The sequence below is a fragment of the Cetorhinus maximus genome, unplaced genomic scaffold (genome assembly GCF_964194155.1).
Source record: "Cetorhinus maximus unplaced genomic scaffold, sCetMax3.hap1.1 HAP1_SCAFFOLD_214, whole genome shotgun sequence".
In the NCBI taxonomy this organism is placed as follows: Eukaryota; Metazoa; Chordata; class Chondrichthyes; order Lamniformes; family Cetorhinidae; genus Cetorhinus; species Cetorhinus maximus.
In genome coordinates this window covers 601,867-627,463 of record NW_027596186.1, presented here as the reverse complement: position 1 = coordinate 627,463, position 25,597 = coordinate 601,867, and positions in this window count along the sequence as shown.

The following is a 25,597-nucleotide window of genomic DNA, read 5'->3' as shown; positions in this document are numbered from 1 at the left end:
AATCAAACACTGCCCACTGTCACACTGTGTACAGGGGTGAATCACACACTGCCCACTGTCACACTGTGTGCAGGGGGAATCACACACTGCCCACTGTCACACTGTGTACAGGGGTGAATCACACACTGCCCACTGTCGCACTGTGTACAGGGGTGAATCACACACTGCCCACTGTCACACTGTGTACAGGGGTGAATCACACACCGTCCACTGTCGCACTGTGTAGAGGGGTGAATCACACACTGCCCACTGTCGCACTGTGTACAGGGGTGAATCACACACTGCCTACTGTCAAACTGTGTACAGGGGTGAATCACACACTGCCCACTTTCACACTGTGTACAGGGGTGAGTCACACACTGCCCACTGTCGTACTGTGTACAGGGGTGAATCACACACTGCCCACTGTCACACTGTGTACAGGGGTGAATCACACACTGCCCACTGTCACACTGTGTACAGGGGTGAATCACACACCGCCCACTGTCACACTGTGTACAGGGTGAATCACACACTGCCCACTGTCATACTGTGTACAGGGCTGAATCACACACTGCCCACTGTCACACTGTGTACAGGGGTGAATCACACACCGCCCACTGTCACACTGTGTACAGGGTGAATCACACACTGCCCACTGTCATACTGTGTACAGGGGTGAATCACACACTGCCCACTGTCACACTGTGTACAGGGGTGAATCACACACTGCCCACTGTGTACAGGGGTGAATCACACACTGCCCACTGTCACACTGTGTACAGGGGTGAATCAGACACTGCCCACTGTCACACTGTGTACAGGGGTGAATCACACACCGCCCACTGTCACACTGTGTACAGGGGTGAATCACATAATGCCCACTGTCGTTCTGTGTACAGGGGTGAATCACACACTGCCCACTGTCACACTGTGTAAAGGGGTGAATCACACACTGCCCACGGTCACACTGTGTACAGGGGTGAATCACACACTGCCCACTGTCACACTGTGTACAGGGGTGAATCACATACTGCCCACTATCACACTGTTTACAGGGGTGAATCACACACTGCCCACTGTCACACTGTGTACAGGGGTGAATCACACACCGCCCACTGTCACACTGTGTACAGGGGTGAATCACACACTGCCCACTGTGTACAGGGGTCAATCACACACTGCCCACTGTCACACTGTGTACAGGGGTGAATCACACACCACCCACTGCCACACTGTGTACAGGGGAAATCACACACTGCCCACTGTCACACTGTGTACAGGGGTGAATCACACACCGCCCACTGTCACACTGTGTACAGGGGTGAATCACACACTGCCCACTGTCGCACTGTGTACAGGGGTGAATCACACACTGTCCACTGTCACACTGTGTACAGGGGTGAATCACACACTGCCCACTGTCACACTGTGTACAGGGGTGAATCACACACTGCCCACTGTCACACTGTGTACAGGGGTGAATCACACACTGCCCACTGTCGCACAGTGTACAGGGGTGAATCACACACTACCCACTGTGTACAGGGTGAATCACACACTACCCACTGTCACACTGTGTACAGGGGTGAATCACACACTGCCCACTGTAACACTGTGAACAGGGGTGAATCACACACTGCCCACTGTCACACTGTACAGGGGTGAATCACACACTGCCCACTGGCACACTGTGTACAGGGGTGAATCACACACTGCCCACTGTCACACTGTGTACAGGGGTGAATCACACACTGCCCACTGTCGCACTGTGTACAGGGGTGAATCAGACAATGCACACTGTCGTACTGTGTACAGGGGTGAATCACACACCGCCCACTGTCACACTGTGTACAGGGGTGAATCACACACTGCCCACTGTCACACTGTGTACAGGGGTGAATCACACACCGCCCACTGTCACACTGTGTACAGGGGTGAATCACACACTGCCCACTGTCACACTGTGTACAGGGGTGAATCACACACTGTCCACTGTCACACTGCGTACAGGGGTGAATCACACACTGCCCACTATGTACAGGGGTGAATCACACACTGCCCACTGTCACACTGTGTACAGGGGTGAATCACACACCACCCACTGCCACACTGTGTACAGGGGAAATCAAACACTGCCCACTGTCACACTGTGTACAGGGGTGAATCACACACTGCCCACTGTCACACTGTGTGCAGGGGGAATCACACACTGCCCACTGTCACACTGTGTACAGGGGTGAATCACACACTGCCCACTGTCGCACTGTGTACAGGTGTGAATCACACACTGCCCACTGTCACACTGTGTACAGGGGTGAATCACACACCGCCCACTGTCGCACTGTGTAGAGGGGTGAATCACACACTGCCCACTGTCGCACTGTGTACAGGGGTGAATCACACACTGCCCACTGTCACACTGTGTACTGGGGTGAATCACACACTGCCCACTGTCACACTGTGTAAAGGGGGAATCACACACTGCCCACTGTCACACTGTGTACAGGGGTGAATCACACACTGCCCACTGTCGCACTGTGTAAAGGGGTGAATCACACACCGCCCACTGTCACAATGTGTACAGGGGTGAATCACAAAACACCCACTGTCACACTGTGAACAGGGGTGAGTCAAACACCGCCCACTGTCACACTGTGTACAGGGGTGAATCACACACTGCCCACTGTCACACTGTACAGGGGTGAATCACACACTGCCCACTGGCACACTGTGTACAGGGGTGAGTCACACACTGCCCACTGTCGTGCTGTGTACAGGGGTGAATCACACACCGCCCACTGTCACACTGTGTACAGGGGTGAATCACACACTGCCCACTGTCACACTGTGTACAGGGGTGAATCACACACCGCCCACTGTCACACTGTGTACAGGGTGAATCACACACTACCCACTGTCATACTGTGTACAGGGGTGAATCACACACTGCCCACTGTCACACTGTGTACAGGGGTGAATCACACACCGCTCACTGTCACACTGTGTACAGGGTGAATCACACACTGCCCACTGTCATACTGTGTACAGGGGTGAATCACACACTGCCCACTGTCACACTGTGTACAGGGGTAAATCACACACTGCCCACTGTGTACAGGGGTGAATCACACACTGCCCACTGTCGCACTGTGTACAGGGGTGAATCACACACTGTCCACTGCCACACTGTGTACAGGGGTGAATCACACACTGCCCACTGTCACACTGTGTACAGGGGTGAATCACACACTGCCCACTGTCACACTGTGTACAGGGGTGAATCACACACCGCCCACTGTCACACTGTGTACAGGGGTGAATCACGTACTGCCCACTGTCGTACTGTGTACAGGGGTGAATCACACACTGCCCACTGTCACACTGTGTACAGGGGTGAATCACACACTGCCCACTGTCACACTGTGTACAGGGGTGAATCACAGACTGCCCACTGTCGCACTGTGTACAGAGGTGAATCTCACACTGTCCACTGTCACACTGTGTACAGGAGTGAATCACACACTGCCCACTGTCACACTGTGTACAGGGGTGAATCACACACTGCCCACTGTCACACTGTGTACAGGGGTGAATCACACACTGCCCACTGTCACACAGTGTACAGGGGTGAATAACACACTGTCACAATGTGTACAGGGGTGAATCACACACTGCCCACTGTCACACTGTGAACAGGGGTGAATCACACACTGCCCACTGTCGCACTGTGTACAGAGGTGAATCTCACACTGTCCACTGTCACACTGTGTACAGGAGTGAATCGCACACTGCCCACTGTCACACTGTGTACAGGGGTGAATCACACACTGCCCACTGTCACACTGTGTACAGGGGTGAATCACACACTGCCCACTGTCACACTGTGAACAGGGGTGAATCACACACTGCCCACTGTCACACTGTACAGGGGTGAATCACACACTGCCCACTGGCACACTGTGTACAGGGGTGAATCACACACTGCCCACTGTCACACTGTGTACAGGGGTGAATCACACACTGCCCACTGTCAACTGTATACAGGGGTGAATAACACACTGCCCACTGTCGTACTGTGTACAGGGGTGAATCACACACCGCCCACTGTAACACTGTGTACAGGGGTGAATCACACACTGCCCACTGTCACACTGTGAACAGGTGTGAATCACACACTGCCCACTGTCACACTGTACAGGGGTGAATCACACACTGCCCACTGGCACACTGTGTACAGGGGTGAATCACACACTGCCCACTGTCACACTGTGTACAGGGGTGAATCACACACTGCCCACTGTCACACTGTATACAGGGGTGAATAACACACTGCCCACTGTCGTACTGTGTACAGGGGTGAATCACACACCGCCCACTGTCACACTGTGTACAGGGGTGAATCACACACTGCCCACTGTCACACTGTGTACAGGGGTGAATCACACACCGCCCACTGTCACACTGCGTACAGGGTGAATCACACACTGCCCACTGTCATACTGTGTACAGGGGTGAATCACACACTGCCCACTGTCACACTGTGTACAGGGGCGAATCACACACTGCCCACTGTCACACTGTGTACAGGGGTGAATCACACACTGCCCACTGTGTACAGGGGTGAATCACACACTGCCCACAGTCGCACTGTGTACAGGGGTGAATCACACACTGTCCACTGCCACACTGTGTACAGGGGTGAATCACACACTGCCCACTGTCACACTGTGTAAAGGGGTGAATCACACACTGCCCACTGTCACACTGTGTACAGGGGTGAATCACACAACGCCCACTGTCACACTGTGTACAGGGGTGAATCACATACTGGCCACTGTCGTACTGTGTACAGGGGTGAATCACACACTGCCCACTGTCACATTGTGTACAGGGGTGAATCACACACTGCCCACGGTCACACTGTGTACAGGGGTGAATCACACACTGCCCACTGTCACACTGTGTACAGGGGTGAATCACATACTGCCCACTGTCACACTGTTTACAGGGGTGAATCACACACTGCCCACTGTCACACTGTGTACAGGGGTGAATCACACACCGCCCACTGTCACACTGTGTACAGGGGTGAATCACACACTGCCCACTGTCACACTGTACAGGGGTGAATCACACACTGCCCACTGTCACACTGTGTACAGGGGTGAATCACACACTGCCCACTGTCAAACAGTGTACAGGGGTGAATCACACACTGCCCACTTTCACACTGTGTACAGGGGTGAGTCACACACTGCCCACTGTCGTGCTGTGTACAGGGGTGAATCACACACCGCCCACTGTCACACTGTGTACAGGGGTGAATCACACACTGCCCACTGTCACACTGTGTACAGGGGTGAATCACACACCGCCCACTGTCACACTGTGTACAGGGTGAATCACACACTGCCCACTGTCATACTGTGTACAGGGGTGAATCACACACTGCCCACTGTCACACTGTGTACAGGGGTGAATCACACACCGCCCACTGTCACACTGTGTACAGGGTGAATCACACACTGCCCACTGTCATACTGTGTACAGGGGTGAATCACACACTGCCCACTGTCACACTGTGTACAGGGGTGAATCACACACTGCCCACTGTGTACAGGGGTGAATCACACACTGCCCACTGTCGCACTGTGTACAGGGGTGAATCACACACTGTCCACTGCCACACTGTGTACAGGGGTGAATCACACACTGCCCACTGTCACACTGTGTACAGGGGTGAATCACACATTGCCCACTGTCACACTGTGTACAGGGGTGAATCACACACCGCCCACTGTCACACTGTGTACAGGGGTGAATCACGTACTGCCCACTGTCGTACTGTGTACAGGGGTGAATCACACACTGCCCACTGTCACACTGTGTACAGGGGTGAATCACACACTGCCCACTGTCACACTGTGTACAGGGGTGAATCACACACTGCCCACTGTCGCACTGTGTACAGAGGTGAATCTCACACTGTCCACTGTCACACTGTGTACAGGAGTGAATCACACACTGCCCACTGTCACACTGTGTACAGGGGTGAATCACACACTGCCCACTGTCACACTGTGTACAGGGGTGAATCACACACTGCCCACTGTCACACAGTGTACAGGGGTGAATAACACACTGTCACACTGTGTACAGGGGTGAATCACACACTGCCCACTGTCACACTGTGAACAGGGGTGAATCACACACTGCCCACTGTCGCACTCTGTACAGAGGTGAATCTCACACTGTCCACTGTCACACTGTGTACAGGAGTGAATCGCACACTGCCCACTGTCACACTGTGTACAGGGGTGAATCACACACTGCCCACTGTCACACTGTGTACAGGGGTGAATCACACACTGCCCACTGTCACACAGTGTACAGGGGTGAATAACACACTGTCACACTGTGTACACGGGTGAATCACACACTGCCCACTGTCACACTGTGAACAGGGGTGAATCACACACTGCCCACTGTCACACTGTACAGGGGTGAATCACACACTGCCCACTGGCACACTGTGTACAGGGGTGAATCACACACTGCCCACTGTCACACTGTGTACAGGGGTGAATCACACACTGCCCACTGTCACACTGTATACAGGGGTGAATAACACACTGCCCACTGTCGTACTGTGTACAGGGGTGAATCACACACCGCCCACTGTCACACTGTGTACAGGGGTGAATCACACACTGCCCACTGTCACACTGTGTACAGGGGTGAATCACACACCGCCCACTGTCACACTGCGTACAGGGTGAATCACACACTGCCCACTGTCATACTGTGTACAGGGGTGAATCACACACTGCCCACTGTCACACTGTGTACAGGGGTGAATCACACACCGCCGACTGTCACACTGTGTACAGGGTGAATCACACACTGCCCACTGTCATGCTGTGTACAGGGCTGAATCACACACTGCCCACTGTCACACTGTGTACAGGGGTGAATCACACACTGCCCACTGTGTACAGGGGTGAATCACACACTGCCCACTGTCGCACTGTGTACAGGGGTGAATCACACACTGTCCACTGCCACACTGTGTACAGGGGTGAATCACACACTGCCCACTGTCACACTGTGTAAAGGGGTGAATCACACACTGCCCACTGTCACACTGTGTACAGGGGTGAATCACACAACGCCCACTGTCACACTGTGTACAGGGGTGAATCACATACTGGCCACTGTCGTACTGTGTACAGGGGTGAATCACACACTGCCCACTGTCACATTGTGTACAGGGGTGAATCACACACTGCCCACGGTCACACTGTGTACAGGGGTGAATCACACACTGCCCACTGTCACACTGTGTACAGGGGTGAATCACATACTGCCCACTGTCACACTGTTTACAGGGGTGAATCACACACTGCCCACTGTCACACTGTGTACAGGGGTGAATCACACACCGCCCACTGTCACACTGTGCACAGGGGTGAATCACACACTGTACATTGCCACACTGTGTACAGGGGTGAATCACACACTGCCCACTGTCACACTGTGTACAGGGGTGAATCACACACTGCCCACTGTCACACTGTGTACAGGGGTGAATCACACACTGCCCACTGTCGTACTGTGTACAGGGGTGAATCACACACTGCGCACTGTCACACTGTGTACAGGGGTGAATCACACACTGCCCACTGTCACACTGTGTACAGGGGTGAAACACATACTGCCCACTGTCACGCTGTGTACAGGGGTGAATCACACACTGCCCACTGTCACACTGTGTACAGGGGAGAATCACACACCGCCCACTGTCACACTGTGTACAGGGGTGAATCACACACTGCCCACTGTCACACTGTGTACAGGGGTGAATCACACACTGTCCACTGTCACACTGTGTACAGGGGTGAATCACACACTGCCCACTGTGTACAGGGGTGAATCACACACAGCCCACTTTCACACTGTATACAGGGGTGAATCACACACCACCCACTGCCACACTGTGTACAGGGGTGAATCACACACCGCCCACTGTCACACTGTGTACAGGGGTGAATCACACACTGCCCACTGTCACACTGTGTACAGGGGTGAATCACACACCGCCCACTGTCACACTGTGTACAGGGTGAATCACACACTGCCCACTGTCATACTGTGTACAGGGGTGAATCACACACTGCCCACTGTCACACTGTGTACAGGGGTGAATCACACACCGCCCTCTGTCACACTGTGTACAGGGTGAATCACACACTGACCACTGTCATGCTGTGTACAGGGGTGAATCACACACTGCCCACTGTCACACTGTGTACAGGGGTGAATCACACACTGCCCACTGTGTACAGGGGTGAATCACACACTGCCCACTGTCGCACTGTGTACAGGAGTGAATCACACACTGTCCACTGCCACACTGTGTACAGGGGTGAATCACACACTGCCCACTGTCACACTGTGTACAGGAGTGAATCACACACTGCCCACTGTCACACTGTGTACAGGGGTGAATCACACACCGCCCACTGTCACACTGTGTACAGGGGTGAATCACACACCGCCCACTGTCACACTGTGTACAGGGGTGAATCACACACTGCCCACTGTCACACTGTGTACAGGAGTGAATCACACACTGCCCACTGTCACACTGTGTACAGGGGTGAATCACACACCGCCCACTGTCACACTGTGTACAGGGGTGAATCACACACCGCCCACTGCCACACTGTGTACAGGGGTGAATCACACACTGCCCACTGTCACACTGTGTACAGGAGTGAATCACACACTGCCCACTGTCACACTGTGTACAGGGGTGAATCACACACCGCCCACTGTCACACTGTGTACAGGGGTGAATCACATACTGCCCACTGTCGTACTGTGTACAGGGGTGAATCACACACTGCCCACTGTCACACTGTGTACAGGGGTGAATCACACACTGCCCACGGTCACACTGTGTACAGGGGTGAATCACACACTGCCCACTGTCACACTGTGTACAGGGGTGAATCACATACTGCCCACTGTCACACTGTTTACAGGGGTGAATCACACACTGCCCACTGTCACACTGTGTACAGGGGTGAATCACACACTGCCCACTGTCACACTGTGTACAGGGGTGAATCACACACTGTACACTGCCACACTGTGTACAGGGGTGAATCACACACTGCCCACTGTCACACTGTGTACAGGGGTGAATCACACATCGCCCACTGTCACACTGTGTACAGGGGTGAATCACACACTGCCCACTGTCGTACTGTGTACAGGGGTAAATCACACACTGCGCACTGTCACACTGTGTACAGGGGTGAATAACACACTGCCCACGGTCACACTGTGTACAGGGGTGAATCACACACTGCCCACTGTCACACTGTGTACAGGGGTGAATCACACACTGTCCACTGTCACACTGTGTACAGGGGTGAATCACACACTGCCCACTATGTACAGGGGTGAATCACACACTGCCCACTGTCACACTGTGTACAGGGGTGAATCACACACCACCCACTGCCACACTGTGTACAGGGGAAATCAAACACTGCCCACTGTCACACTGTGTACAGGGGTGAATCACACACTGCCCACTGTCACACTGTGTGCAGGGGGAATCACACACTGCCCACTGTCACACTGTGTACAGGGGTGAATCACACACTGCCCACTGTCGCACTGTGTACAGGGGTGAATCACACACTGCCCACTGTCACACTGTGTACAGGGGTGAATCACACACCGTCCACTGTCGCACTGTGTAGAGGGGTGAATCACACACTGCCCACTGTCGCACTGTGTACAGGGGTGAATCACACACTGCCTACTGTCAAACTGTGTACAGGGGTGAATCACACACTGCCCACTTTCACACTGTGTACAGGGGTGAGTCACACACTGCCCACTGTCGTACTGTGTACAGGGGTGAATCACACACTGCCCACTGTCACACTGTGTACAGGGGTGAATCACACACTGCCCACTGTCACACTGTGTACAGGGCTGAATCACACACCGCCCACTGTCACACTGTGTACAGGGTGAATCACACACTGCCCACTGTCATACTGTGTACAGGGCTGAATCACACACTGCCCACTGTCACACTGTGTACAGGGGTGAATCACACACCGCCCACTGTCACACTGTGTACAGGGTGAATCACACACTGCCCACTGTCATACTGTGTACAGGGGTGAATCACACACTGCCCACTGTCACACTGTGTACAGGGGTGAATCACACACTGCCCACTGTGTACAGGGGTGAATCACACACTGCCCACTGTCACACTGTGTACAGGGGTGAATCAGACACTGCCCACTGTCACACTGTGTACAGGGGTGAATCACACACCGCCCACTGTCACACTGTGTACAGGGGTGAATCACATAATGCCCACTGTCGTTCTGTGTACAGGGGTGAATCACACACTGCCCACTGTCACACTGTGTAAAGGGGTGAATCACACACTGCCCACGGTCACACTGTGTACAGGGGTGAATCACACACTGCCCACTGTCAAACTGTGTACAGGGGTGAATCACATACTGCCCACTATCACACTGTTTACAGGGGTGAATCACACACTGCCCACTGTCACACTGTGTACAGGGGTGAATCACACACCGCCCACTGTCACACTGTGTACAGGGGTGAATCACACACTGCCCACTGTGTACAGGGGTCAATCACACACTGCCCACTGTCACACTGTGTACAGGGGTGAATCACACACTGCCCACTGTCGCACAGTGTACAGGGGTGAATCACACACTACCCACTGTGTACAGGGTGAATCACACACTACCCACTGTCACACTGTGTACAGGGGTGAATCACACACTGCCCACTGTAACACTGTGAACAGGGGTGAATCACACACTGCCCACTGTCACACTGTACAGGGGTGAATCACACACTGCCCACTGGCACACTGTGTACAGGGGTGAATCACACACTGCCCACTGTCACACTGTGTACAGGGGTGAATCACACACTGCCCACTGTCGCACTGTGTACAGGGGTGAATCAGACAATGCACACTGTCGTACTGTGTACAGGGGTGAATCACACACCGCCCACTGTCACACTGTGTACAGGGGTGAATCACACACTGCCCACTGTCACACTGTGTACAGGGGTGAATCACACACCGCCCACTGTCACACTGTGTACAGGGGTGAATCACACACTGCCCACTGTCACACTGTGTACAGGGGTGAATCACACACTGTCCACTGTCACACTGTGTACAGGGGTGAATCACACACTGCCCACTATGTACAGGGGTGAATCACACACTGCCCACTGTCACACTGTGTACAGGGGTGAATCACACACCACCCACTGCCACACTGTGTACAGGGGAAGTCAAACACTGCCCACTGTCACACTGTGTACAGGGGTGAATCACACACTGCCCACTGTCACACTGTGTGCAGGGGGAATCACACACTGCCCACTGTCACACTGTGTACAGGGGTGAATCACACACTGCCCACTGTCGCACTGTGTACAGGTGTGAATCACACACTGCCCACTGTCACACTGTGTACAGGGGTGAATCACACACCGCCCACTGTCGCACTGTGTAGAGGGGTGAATCACACACTGCCCACTGTCGCACTGTGTACAGGGGTGAATCACACACTGCCCACTGTCACACTGTGTACTGGGGTGAATCACACACTGCCCACTGTCACACTGTGTAAAGGGGGAATCACACACTGCCCACTGTCACACTGTGTACAGGGGTGAATCACACACTGCCCACTGTCGCACTGTGTAAAGGGGTGAATCACACACCGCCCACTGTCACAATGTGTACAGGGGTGAATCACAAAACACCCACTGTCACACTGTGAACAGGGGTGAGTCAAACACCGCCCACTGTCACACTGTGTACAGGGGTGAATCACACACTGCCCACTGTCACACTGTACAGGGGTGAATCACACACTGCCCACTGGCACACTGTGTACAGGGGTGAGTCACACACTGCCCACTGTCGTGCTGTGTACAGGGGTGAATCACACACCGCCCACTGTCACACTGTGTACAGGGGTGAATCACACACTGCCCACTGTCACACTGTGTACAGGGGTGAATCACACACCGCCCACTGTCACACTGTGTACAGGGTGAATCACACACTGCCCACTGTCATACTGTGTACAGGGGTGAATCACACACTGCCCACTGTCACACTGTGTACAGGGGTGAATCACACACCGCCCACTGTCACACTGTGTACAGGGTGAATCACACACTGCCCACTGTCATACTGTGTACAGGGGTGAATCACACACTGCCCACTGTCACACTGTGTACAGGGGTGAATCACACACTGCCCACTGTGTACAGGGGTGAATCACACACTGCCCACTGTCGCACTGTGTACAGGGGTGAATCACACACTGTCCACTGCCACACTGTGTACAGGGGTGAATCACACACTGCCCACTGTCAGACTGTGTACAGGGGTGAATCACACACTGCCCACTGTCACACTGTGTACAGGGGTGAATCACACACCGCCCACTGTCACACTGTGTACAGGGGTGAATCACGTACTGCCCACTGTCGTACTGTGTACAGGGGTGAATCACACACTGCCCACTGTCACACTGTGTACAGGGGTGAATCACACACTGCCCACTGTCACACTGTGTACAGGGGTGAATCACACACTGCCCACTGTCGCACTGTGTACAGAGGTGAATCTCACACTGTCCACTGTCACACTGTGTACAGGAGTGAATCACACACTGCCCACTGTCACACTGTGTACAGGGGTGAATCACACACTGCCCACTGTCACACTGTGTACAGGGGTGAATCACACACTGCCCACTGTCACACAGTGTACAGGGGTGAATAACACACTGTCACACTGTGTACAGGGGTGAATCACACACTGCCCACTGTCACACTGTGAACAGGGGTGAATCACACACTGCCCACTGTCGCACTGTGTACAGAGGTGAATCTCACACTGTCCACTGTCACACTGTGTACAGGAGTGAATCGCACACTGCCCACTGTCACACTGTGTACAGGGGTGAATCACACACTGCCCACTGTCACACTGTGTACAGGGGTGAATCACACACTGCCCACTGTCACACTGTGAACAGGGGTGAATCACACACTGCGCACTGTCACACTGTACAGGGGTGAATCACACACTGCCCACTGGCACACTGTGTACAGGGGTGAATCACACACTGCCCACTGTCACACTGTGTACAGGGGTGAATCACACACTGCCCACTGTCAACTGTATACAGGGGTGAATAACACACTGCCCACTGTCGTACTGTGTACAGGGGTGAATCACACACCGCCCACTGTAACACTGTGTACAGGGGTGAATCACACACTGCCCACTGTCACACTGTGAACAGGTGTGAATCACACACTGCCCACTGTCACACTGTACAGGGGTGAATCACACACTGCCCACTGGCACACTGTGTACAGGGGTGAATCACACACTGCCCACTGTCACACTGTGTACAGGGGTGAATCACACACTGCCCACTGTCACACTGTATACAGGGGTGAATAACACACTGCCCACTGTCGTACTGTGTACAGGGGTGAATCACACACCGCCCACTGTCACACTGTGTACAGGGGTGAATCACACACTGCCCACTGTCACACTGTGTACAGGGGTGAATCACACACCGCCCACTGTCACACTGCGTACAGGGTGAATCACACACTGCCCACTGTCATACTGTGTACAGGGGTGAATCACACACTGCCCACTGTCACACTGTGTACAGGGGTGAATCACACACCGCCCACTGTCACACTGTGTACAGGGTGAATCACACACTGCCCACTGACATGCTGTGTACAGGGCTGAATCACACACTGCCCACTGTCACACTGTGTACAGGGGTGAATCACACACTGCCCACTGTGTACAGGGGTGAATCACACACTGCCCACTGTCGCACTGTGTACAGGGGTGAATCACACACTGTCCACTGCCACACTGTGTACAGGGGTGAATCACACACTGCCCACTGTCACACTGTGTACAGGGGTGAATCACACACTGCCCACTGTCACACTGTGTACAGGGGTGAATCACACAACGCCCACTGTCACACTGTGTACAGGGGTGAATCACATACTGGCCACTGTCGTACTGTGTACAGGGGTGAATCACACACTGCCCACTGTCACATTGTGTACAGGGGTGAATCACACACTGCCCACGGTTACACTGTGTACAGGGGTGAATCACACACTGCCCACTGTCACACTGTGTACAGGGGTGAATCACATACTGCCCACTGTCACACTGTTTACAGGGGTGAATCACACACTGCCCACTGTCACACTGTGTACAGGGGTGAATCACACACCGCCCACTGTCACACTGTGTACAGGGGTGAATCACACACTGCCCACTGTCACACTGTACAGGGGTGAATCACACACTGCCCACTGGCACACTGTGTACAGGGGTGAATCACACACTGCCCACTGTCAAACAGTGTACAGGGGTGAATCACACACTGCCCACTTTCACACTGTGTACAGGGGTGAGTCACACACTGCCCACTGTCGTGCTGTGTACAGGGGTGAATCACACACCGCCCACTGTCACACTGTGTACAGGGGTGAATCACACACTGCCCACTGTCACACTGTGTACAGGGGTGAATCACACACCGCCCACTGTCACACTGTGTACAGGGTGAATCACACACTGCCCACTGTCATACTGTGTACAGGGGTGAATCACACACTGCCCACTGTCACACTGTGTACAGGGGTGAATCACACACCGCCCACTGTCACACTGTGTACAGGGTGAATCACACACTGCCCACTGTCATACTGTGTACAGGGGTGAATCACACACTGCCCACTGTCACACTGTGTACAGGGGTGAATCACACACTGCCCACTGTGTACAGGGGTGAATCACACACTGCCCACTGTCGCACTGTGTACAGGGGTGAATCACACACTGTCCACTGCCACACTGTGTACAGGGGTGAATCACACACTGCCCACTGTCACACTGTGTACAGGGGTGAATCACACATTGCCCACTGTCACACTGTGTACAGGGGTGAATCACACACCGCCCACTGTCACACTGTGTACAGGGGTGAATCACATACTGGCCACTGTCGTACTGTGTACAGGGGTGAATCACACACTGCCCACTGTCACACTGTGTACAGGGGTGAATCACACACTGCCCACTGTCACACTGTGTACAGGGGTGAATCACACACTGCCCACTGTCGCACTGTGTACAGAGGTGAATCTCACACTGTCCACTGTCACACTGTGTACAGGAGTGAATCACACACTGCCCACTGTCACACTGTGTACAGGGGTGAATCACACACTGCCCACTGTCACACTGTGTACAGGGGTGAATCACACACTGCCCACTGTCACACAGTGTACAGGGGTGAATAACACACTGTCACACTGTGTACAGGGGTGAATCACACACTGCCCACTGTCACACTGTGAACAGGGGTGAATCACACACTGCCCACTGTCGCACTGTGTACAGAGGTGAATCTCACACTGTCCACTGTCACACTGTGTACAGGAGTGAATCGCACACTGCCCACTGTCACACTGTGTACAGGGGTGAATCACACACTGCCCACTGTCACACTGTGTACAGGGGTGAATCACACACTGCCCACTGTCACACAGTGTACAGGGGTGAATAACACACTGTCACACTGTGTACACGGGTGAATCACACACTGCCCACTGTCACACTGTGAACAGGGGTGAATCACACACTGCCCACTGTCACACTGTACAGGGGTGAATCACACACTGCCCACTGGCACACTGTGTACAGGGGTGAATCACACACTGCCCACTGTCACACTGTGTACAGGGGTGAATCACACACTGCCCACTGTGTACAGGGGTGAATCACACACTGCCCACTGTCGCACTGTGTACAGGGGTGAATCACACACTGTCCACTGCCACACTGTGTACAGGGGTGAATCACACACTGCCCACTGTCACACTGTGTACAGGGGTGAATCACACACTGCCCACTGTCACACTGTGTACAGGGGTGAATCACACAACGCCCACTGTCACACTGTGTACAGGGGTGAATCACATACTGGCCACTGTCGTACTGTGTACAGGGGTGAATCACACACTGCCCACTGTCACATTGTGTACAGGGGTGAATCACACACTGCCCACGGTTACACTGTGTACAGGGGTGAATCACACACTGCCCACTGTCACACTGTGTACAGGGGTGAATCACATACTGCCCACTGTCACACTGTTTACAGGGGTGAATCACACACTGCCCACTGTCACACTGTGTACAGGGGTGAATCACACACCGCCCACTGTCACACTGTGTACAGGGGTGAATCACACACTGCCCACTGTCACACTGTACAGGGGTGAATCACACACTGCCCACTGGCACACTGTGTACAGGGGTGAATCACACACTGCCCACTGTCAAACAGTGTACAGGGGTGAATCACACACTGCCCACTTTCACACTGTGTACAGGGGTGAGTCACACACTGCCCACTGTCGTGCTGTGTACAGGGGTGAATCACACACCGCCCACTGTCACACTGTGTACAGGGGTGAATCACACACTGCCCACTGTCACACTGTGTACAGGGGTGAATCACACACCGCCCACTGTCACACTGTGTACAGGGTGAATCACACACTGCCCACTGTCATACTGTGTACAGGGGTGAATCACACACTGCCCACTGTCACACTGTGTACAGGGGTGAATCACACACCGCCCACTGTCACACTGTGTACAGGGTGAATCACACACTGCCCACTGTCATACTGTGTACAGGGGTGAATCACACACTGCCCACTGTCACACTGTGTACAGGGGTGAATCACACACTGCCCACTGTGTACAGGGGTGAATCACACACTGCCCACTGTCGCACTGTGTACAGGGGTGAATCACACACTGTCCACTGCCACACTGTGTACAGGGGTGAATCACACACTGCCCACTGTCACACTGTGTACAGGGGTGAATCACACATTGCCCACTGTCACACTGTGTACAGGGGTGAATCACACACCGCCCACTGTCACACTGTGTACAGGGGTGAATCACGTACTGCCCACTGTCGTACTGTGTACAGGGGTGAATCACACACTGCCCACTGTCACACTGTGTACAGGGGTGAATCACACACTGCCCACTGTCACACTGTGTACAGGGGTGAATCACACACTGCCCACTGTCGCACTGTGTACAGAGGTGAATCTCACACTGTCCACTGTCACACTGTGTACAGGAGTGAATCACACACTGCCCACTGTCACACTGTGTACAGGGGTGAATCACACACTGCCCACTGTCACACTGTGTACAGGGGTGAATCACACACTGCCCACTGTCACACAGTGTACAGGGGTGAATAACACACTGTCACACTGTGTACAGGGGTGAATCACACACTGCCCACTGTCACACTGTGAACAGGGGTGAATCACACACTGCCCACTGTCGCACTGTGTACAGAGGTGAATCTCACACTGTCCACTGTCACACTGTGTACAGGAGTGAATCGCACACTGCCCACTGTCACACTGTGTACAGGGGTGAATCACACACTGCCCACTGTCACACTGTGTACAGGGGTGAATCACACACTGCCCACTGTCACACAGTGTACAGGGGTGAATAACACACTGTCACACTGTGTACACGGGTGAATCACACACTGCCCACTGTCACACTGTGAACAGGGGTGAATCACACACTGCCCACTGTCACACTGTACAGGGGTGAATCACACACTGCCCACTGGCACACTGTGTACAGGGGTGAATCACACACTGCCCACTGTCACACTGTGTACAGGGGTGAATCACACACTGCCCACTGTCACACTGTATACAGGGGTGAATAACACACTGCCCACTGTCGTACTGTGTACAGGGGTGAATCACACACCGCCCACTGTCACACTGTGTACAGGGGTGAATCACACACTGCCCACTGTCACACTGTGTACAGGGGTGAATCACACACCGCCCACTGTCACACTGCGTACAGGGTGAATCACACACTGCCCACTGTCATACTGTGTACAGGGGTGAATCACACACTGCCCACTGTCACACTGTGTACAGGGGTGAATCACACACCGCCCACTGTCACACTGTGTACAGGGTGAATCACACACTGCCCACTGTCATGCTGTGTACAGGGCTGAATCACACACTGCCCACTGTCACACTGTGTACAGGGGTGAATCACACACTGCCCACTGTGTACAGGGGTGAATCACACACTTCCCACTGTCGCACTGTGTACAGGGGTGAATCACACACTGTCCACTGCCACACTGTGTACAGGGGTGAATCACACACTGCCCACTGTCACACTGTGTAAAGGGGTGAATCACACACTGCCCACTGTCACACTGTGTACAGGGGTGAATCACACAACGCCCACTGTCACACTGTGTACAGGGGTGAATCACATACTGGCCACTGTCGTACTGTGTACAGGGGTGAATCACACACTGCCCACTGTCACATTGTGTACAGGGGTGAATCACACACTGCCCACGGTCACACTGTGTACAGGGGTGAATCACACACTGCCCACTGTCACACTGTGTACAGGGGTGAATCACATACTGCCCACTGTCACACTGTTTACAGGGGTGAATCACACACTGCCCACTGTCACACTGTGTACAGGGGTGAATCACACACCGCCCACTGTCACACTGTGCACAGGGGTGAATCACACACTGTACATTGCCACACTGTGTACAGGGGTGAATCACACACTGCCCACTGTCACACTGTGTACAGGGGTGAATCACACACTGCCCACTGTCACACTGTGTACAGGGGTGAATCACACACTGCCCACTGTCGTACTGTGTACAGGGGTGAATCACACACTGCGCACTGTCACACTGTGTACCGGGGTGAATCACACACTGCCCACTGTCACACTGTGTACAGGGGTGAAACACATACTGCCCACTGTCACGCTGTGTACAGGGGTGAATCACACACTGCCCACTGTCACACTGTGTACAGGGGAGAATCACACACCGCCCACTGTCACACTGTGTACAGGGGTGAATCACACACTGCCCACTGTCACACTGTGTACAGGGGTGAATCACACACTGTCCACTGTCACACTGTGTACAGGGGTGAATCACACACTGCCCACTGTGTACAGGGGTGAATCACACACAGCCCACTTTCACACTGTATACAGGGGTGAATCACACACCACCCACTGCCACACTGTGTACAGGGGAAATCAAACACTGCCCACTGTCACACTGTGTACAGGGTTGAATCACACACTGCCCACTGTCACACTGTGTGCAGGGGGAATCACACACTGCCCACTGTCACACTGCGTACAGGGGTGAATCACACACTGCCCACTGTCGCACTGTGTACAGGGGTGAATCACACACCGCCCACTGTCACACTGTGTACAGGGGTGAATCACACACCGCCCACTGTCGCACTGTGTAGAGGGGTGAATCACACACTGCCCACTGTCGCACTGTGTACAGGGGTGAATCACACACTGCCCACTGTCACACTGTGTACTGGGGTGAATCACACACTGCCCACTGTCACACTGTGTACAGGGGGAATCACACACTGCCCACTGTCACACTGTGTACAGGGGTGAATCACACACTGCACACTGTCGCACTGTGTAAAGGGGTGAATCACACACCGCCCACTGTCACACTGTGTACAGGGGTGAATCACACACCACCCACTGTCACACTGTGAACAGGCGTGAGTCAAACACCGCCCACTGTCACACTGTGTACAGGGGTGAATCACACACTGCCCACTGGCACACTGTGTACAGAGGTGAATCACACACTGCACACTGTCAAACTGTGTACAGGGGTGAATCACACACTGCCCACTTTCAAACTGTGTACAGGGGTGAGTCACACACTGCCCACTGTCGTACTGTGTACAGGGGTGAATCACACACCGCCCACTGTCACACTGTGTACAGGGGTGAATCACACACTGCCCACTGTCACACTGTGTACAGGGGTGAATCACACACCGCCCACTGTCACACTGTGTACAGGGTGAATCACACACTGCCCACTGTCATACTGTGTACAGGGGTGAATCACACACTGCCCACTGTCACACTGTGTACAGGGGTGAATCACACACCGCCCACTGTCACACTGTGTACAGGGTGAATCACACACTGCCCACTGTCATACTGTGTACAGGGGTGAATCACACACTGCCCACTGTCACACTGTGTACAGCGGTGAATCACACACTGCCCACTGTGTACAGGGGTGAATCACACACTGCCCACTGTCGCACTGTGTACAGGGGTGAATCACACACTGTCCACTGCCACACTGTGTACAGGGGTGAATCACACACTGCCCACTGTCACACTGTGTACAGGGGTGAATCACACACTGCCCACTGTCACACTGTGTACAGGGGTGAATCACACACTGCCCACGGTCACACTGTGTACAGGGGTGAATCACACACTGCCCACTGTCACACTGTGTACAGGGGTGAATCACATACTGCCCACTGTCACACTGTTTACAGGGGTGAATCACACACTGCCCACTGTCACACTGTGTACAGGGGTGAATCACACACCGCCCACTGTCACACTGTGCACAGCGGTGAATCACACACTGTCCACTGTGTACAGGGGTGAATCACACACTGCCCACTGTCACACTGTGTACAGGGGTGAATCACACACCACCCACTGCCACACTGTGTACAGGGAAATCACACACTGCCCACTGTCACACTGTGTACAGGGGTGAATCACACACTGCCCACTGTCGCACTGTGTACAGGGGTGAATCACACACTGCCCACTGTCACACTGTGTACAGGGGTGAATCACATACTGCCCACTGTCGTACTGTGTACAGGGGTGAATCACACACTGCCCACTGTCACACTGTGTACAGGGGTGAATCACACACTGCCCACGGTCACACTGTGTACAGGGGTGAATCACACACTGCCCACTGTCACACTGTGTACAGGGGTGAATCACATACTGCCCACTGTCACACTGTTTACAGGGGTGAATCACACACTGCCCACTGTCACACTGTGTACAGGGGTGAATCACACACCGCCCACTGTCACACTGTGCACAGCGGTGAATCACACACTGCCCACTGTGTACAGGGTTGAATCACACACTGCCCACTGTCATACTGTGTACAGGGGTGAATCACACACCACCCACTGCCACACTGTGTACAGGGAAATCACACACTGCCCACTGTCACACTGTGTACAGGGGTGAATCACACACTGCCCACTGTCGCACTCTGTACAGGGGTGAATCACACACTGCCCACTGTCGCACTGTGTACAGGGGTGAATCACACACTGTCCACTGTCACACTGTGTACAGGGGTGAATCACACACTGCCCACTGTCACACTGTGTACAGGGGTGAATCACACACTGCCCACTGTCACACTGTGTACAGGGGTGAATCACACACTGCCCACTGTCACACAGTGTACAGGGGTGAATCACACACTGCCCACTGTGTACAGGGTGAATCACACACTACCCACTGTCACACTGTGTACAGGGGTGAATCACACACTGCCCACTGTCACACTGTGAACAGGGGTGAATCACACACTGCCCACTGTCGCACTGTGTACAGGGGTGAATCACACACTGTCCACTGCCACACTGTGTACAGGGGTGAATCACACACTGCCCACTGTCACACTGTGTTCAGGGGTCTATCACACACTGCCCACTGTCACACTGTGTACAGGGGTGAATCACACACTGCCCACTGTCACACTGTGTACAGGGGTGAATCACACACTGCCCACTGTGTACAGGGTGAATCACACACTACCCACTGTCACACTGTGTACAGGGGTGAATCACACACTGCCCACTGTCACACTGTGAACAGGGGTGAATCACACACTGCCCACTGTCACACTGTGTAAAGGGGTGAATCACACACCGCCCACTGTCACACTGTGTACAGGGGTGAATCACACACTGCCCACTGTCACACTGTGTACAGGGGTGAATCACACACTGCCCACTGTCGCACAGTGTACAGGGGTGAATCACACACTACCCACTGTGTACAGGGTGAATCACACACTACCCACTGTCACACTGTGTACAGGGGTGAATCACACACTGCCCACTGTAACACTGTGAACAGGGGTGAATCACACACTGCCCACTGTCACACTGTTCAGGGGTGAATCACACACTGCCCACTGGCACACTGTGTACAGGGGTGAATCACACACTGCCCACTGTCACACTGTGTACAGGGGTGAATCGCACACTGCCCACTGTCGCAATGTGTACAGGGGTGAATCAGACACTGCCCACTGTCGTACTGTGTACAGGGGTGAATCACACACCGCCCACTGACACACTGTGTACAGGGTTGAATCACACACTGCCCACTGTCACACTGTGTACAGTGGTGAATCAAACACCGCCCACTGTCACACTGTGTACAGGGGTGAATCACACACTGCCCACTGTCACACTGTGAACAGGGGTGAATCACACACTGTCCACTGTCACACTGTGTACAGGGGTGAATCACACACTGCCCACTATGTACAGGGGTGAATGACACACTGCCCACTGTCACACTGTGTACAGGGGTGAATCACACACCACCCACTGCCACACTGTGTACAGGGGAAATCAAACACTGCCCACTGTCACACTGTGTACAGGGGTGAATCACACACTGCCCACTGTCACACTGTGTGCAGGGGGAATCACACACTGCCCACCGTCACACTGTGTACAGGGGTGAATCACACACTGCCCACTGTCGCACTGTGTACAGGTGTGAATCACACACTGCCCACTGTCACACTGTGTACAGGGGTGAATCACACACCGCCCACTGTCGCACTGTGTAGAGGGGTGAATCACACACTGCCCACTGTCGCACTGTGTACAGGGGTGAATCACACACTGCCTACTGTCACACTGTGTACTGGGGTGAATCACACACTGCCCACTGTCACACTGTGTACAGGGGGAATCACACACTGCCCACTTTCACACTGTGTACAGGGGTGACTCACACACTGCCCACTGTCGCACTGTGTAAAGGGGTGAATCACACACCGCCCACTGTCACACTGTGTACAGGGGTGAATCACAAACCACCCACTGTCACACTGTGAACAGGGGTGAGTCAAACACCGCCCACTGTCACACTGTGTACAGGGGTGAATCACACACTGCCCACTGTCACACTGTACAGGGGTGAATCACACACTGCCCACTGTCACACTGTGTACAGGGGTGAATCACACACTGCCCACTGTCACACAGTGTACAGGGGTGAATCACACACTGCCCACTGTGTACAGGGTGAATCACACACTACCCACTGTCACACTGTGTACAGGGTTTGAATCACACACTGCCCACTGTCACACTGTGAACAGGGGTGAATCACACACTGCCCACTGTCGCACTGTGTACAGGGGTGAATCACACACTGTCCACTGCCACACTGTGTACAGGGGTGAATCACACACTGCCCACTGTCACACTGTGTTCAGGGGTCTATCACACACTGCCCACTGTCACACTGTGTACAGGGGTGAATCACACACTGCCCACTGTCACACTGTGTACAGGGGTGAATCACACACTGCCCACTGTGTACAGGGTGAATCACACACTACCCACTGTCACACTGTGTACAGGGGTGAATCACACACTGCCCACTGTCACACTGTGAACAGGGGTGAATCACACACTGCCCACTGTCACACTGTGTAAAGGGGTGAATCACACACCGCCCACTGTCACACTGTGTACAGGGGTGAATCACACACTGCCCACTGTCACACTGTGTACAGGGGTGAATCACACACTGCCCACTGTCGCACAGTGTACAGGGGTGAATCACACACTACCCACTGTGTACAGGGTGAATCACACACTACCCACTGTAACACTGTGAACAGGGGTGAATCACACACTGCCCACTGTCACACTGTACAGGGGTGAATCACACACTGCCCACTGGCACACTGTGTACAGGGGTGAATCACACACTGCCCACTGTCACACTGTGTACAGGGGTGAATCACAAACTGCCCACTGTCGCACTGTGTACAGGGGTGAATCAGACACTGCCCACTGTCGTACTGTGTACAGGGGTGAATCACACACCGCCCACTGTCACACTGTGTACAGGGGTGAATCACACACTGCCCACTGTCACACTGTGTACAGGGGTGAATCACACACCGCCCACTGTCACACTGTGTACAGGGGTGAATCACACACTGCCCACTGTCACACTGTGAACAGGGGTGAATCACACACTGTCCACTGTCACACTGTGTACAGGGGTGAATCACACACTGCCCACTATGTACAGGGGTGAATGACACACTGCCCACTGTCACACTGTGTACAGGGGTGAATCACACACCACCCACTGCCACACTGTGTACAGGGGAAATCAAACACTGCCCACTGTCACACTGTGTACAGGGGTGAAACACACACTGCCCACTGTCACACTGTGTGCAGGGGGAATCACACACTGCCCACTGTCACACTGTGTACAGGGGTGAATCACACACTGCCCACTGTCGCACTGTGTACAGGTGTGAATCACACACTGCCCACTGTCACACTGTGTACAGGGGTGAATCACACACCGCCCACTGTCGCACTGTGTAGAGGGGTGAATCACACACTGCCCACTGTCGCACTGTGTACAGGGGTGAATCACACACTGCCTACTGTCACACTGTGTACTGGGGTGAATCACACACTGCCCACTGTCACACTGTGTACAGGGGGAATCACACACTGCCCACTTTCACACTGTGTACAGGGGTGAATCACACACTGCACACTGTCGCACTGTGTAAAGGGGTGAATCACACACCGCCCACTGTCACACTGTGTACAGGGGTGAATCACAAACCACCCACTGTCACACTGTGAACAGGGGTGAGTCAAACACCGCCCACTGTCACACTGTGTACAGGGGTGAATCACACACTGCCCACTGTCACACTGTACAGGGGTGAATCACACACTGCCCACTGGCACACTGTGTACAGGGGTGAATCACACACTGCCCACTGTCAAACAGTGTACAGGGGTGAATCACACACTGCCCACTTTCACACTGTGTACAGGGGTGAGTCACACACTGCCCACTGTCGTGCTGTGTACAGGGGTGAATCACACACCACCCACTGTCACACTGTGTACAGGGGTGAATCACACACTGCCCACTGTCACACTGTGTACAGGGGTGAATCACACACCGCCCACTGTCACACTGTGTACAGGGTGAATCACACACTGCCCACTGTCATACTGTGTACAGGGGTGAATCACACACTGCCCACTGTCACACTGTGTACAGGGGTGAATCACACACCGCCCACTGTCACACTGTGTACAGGGTGAATCACACGCTGCCCACTGTCATACTGTGTACAGGGGTGAATCACACACTGCCCACTGTCACACTGTGTACAGGGGT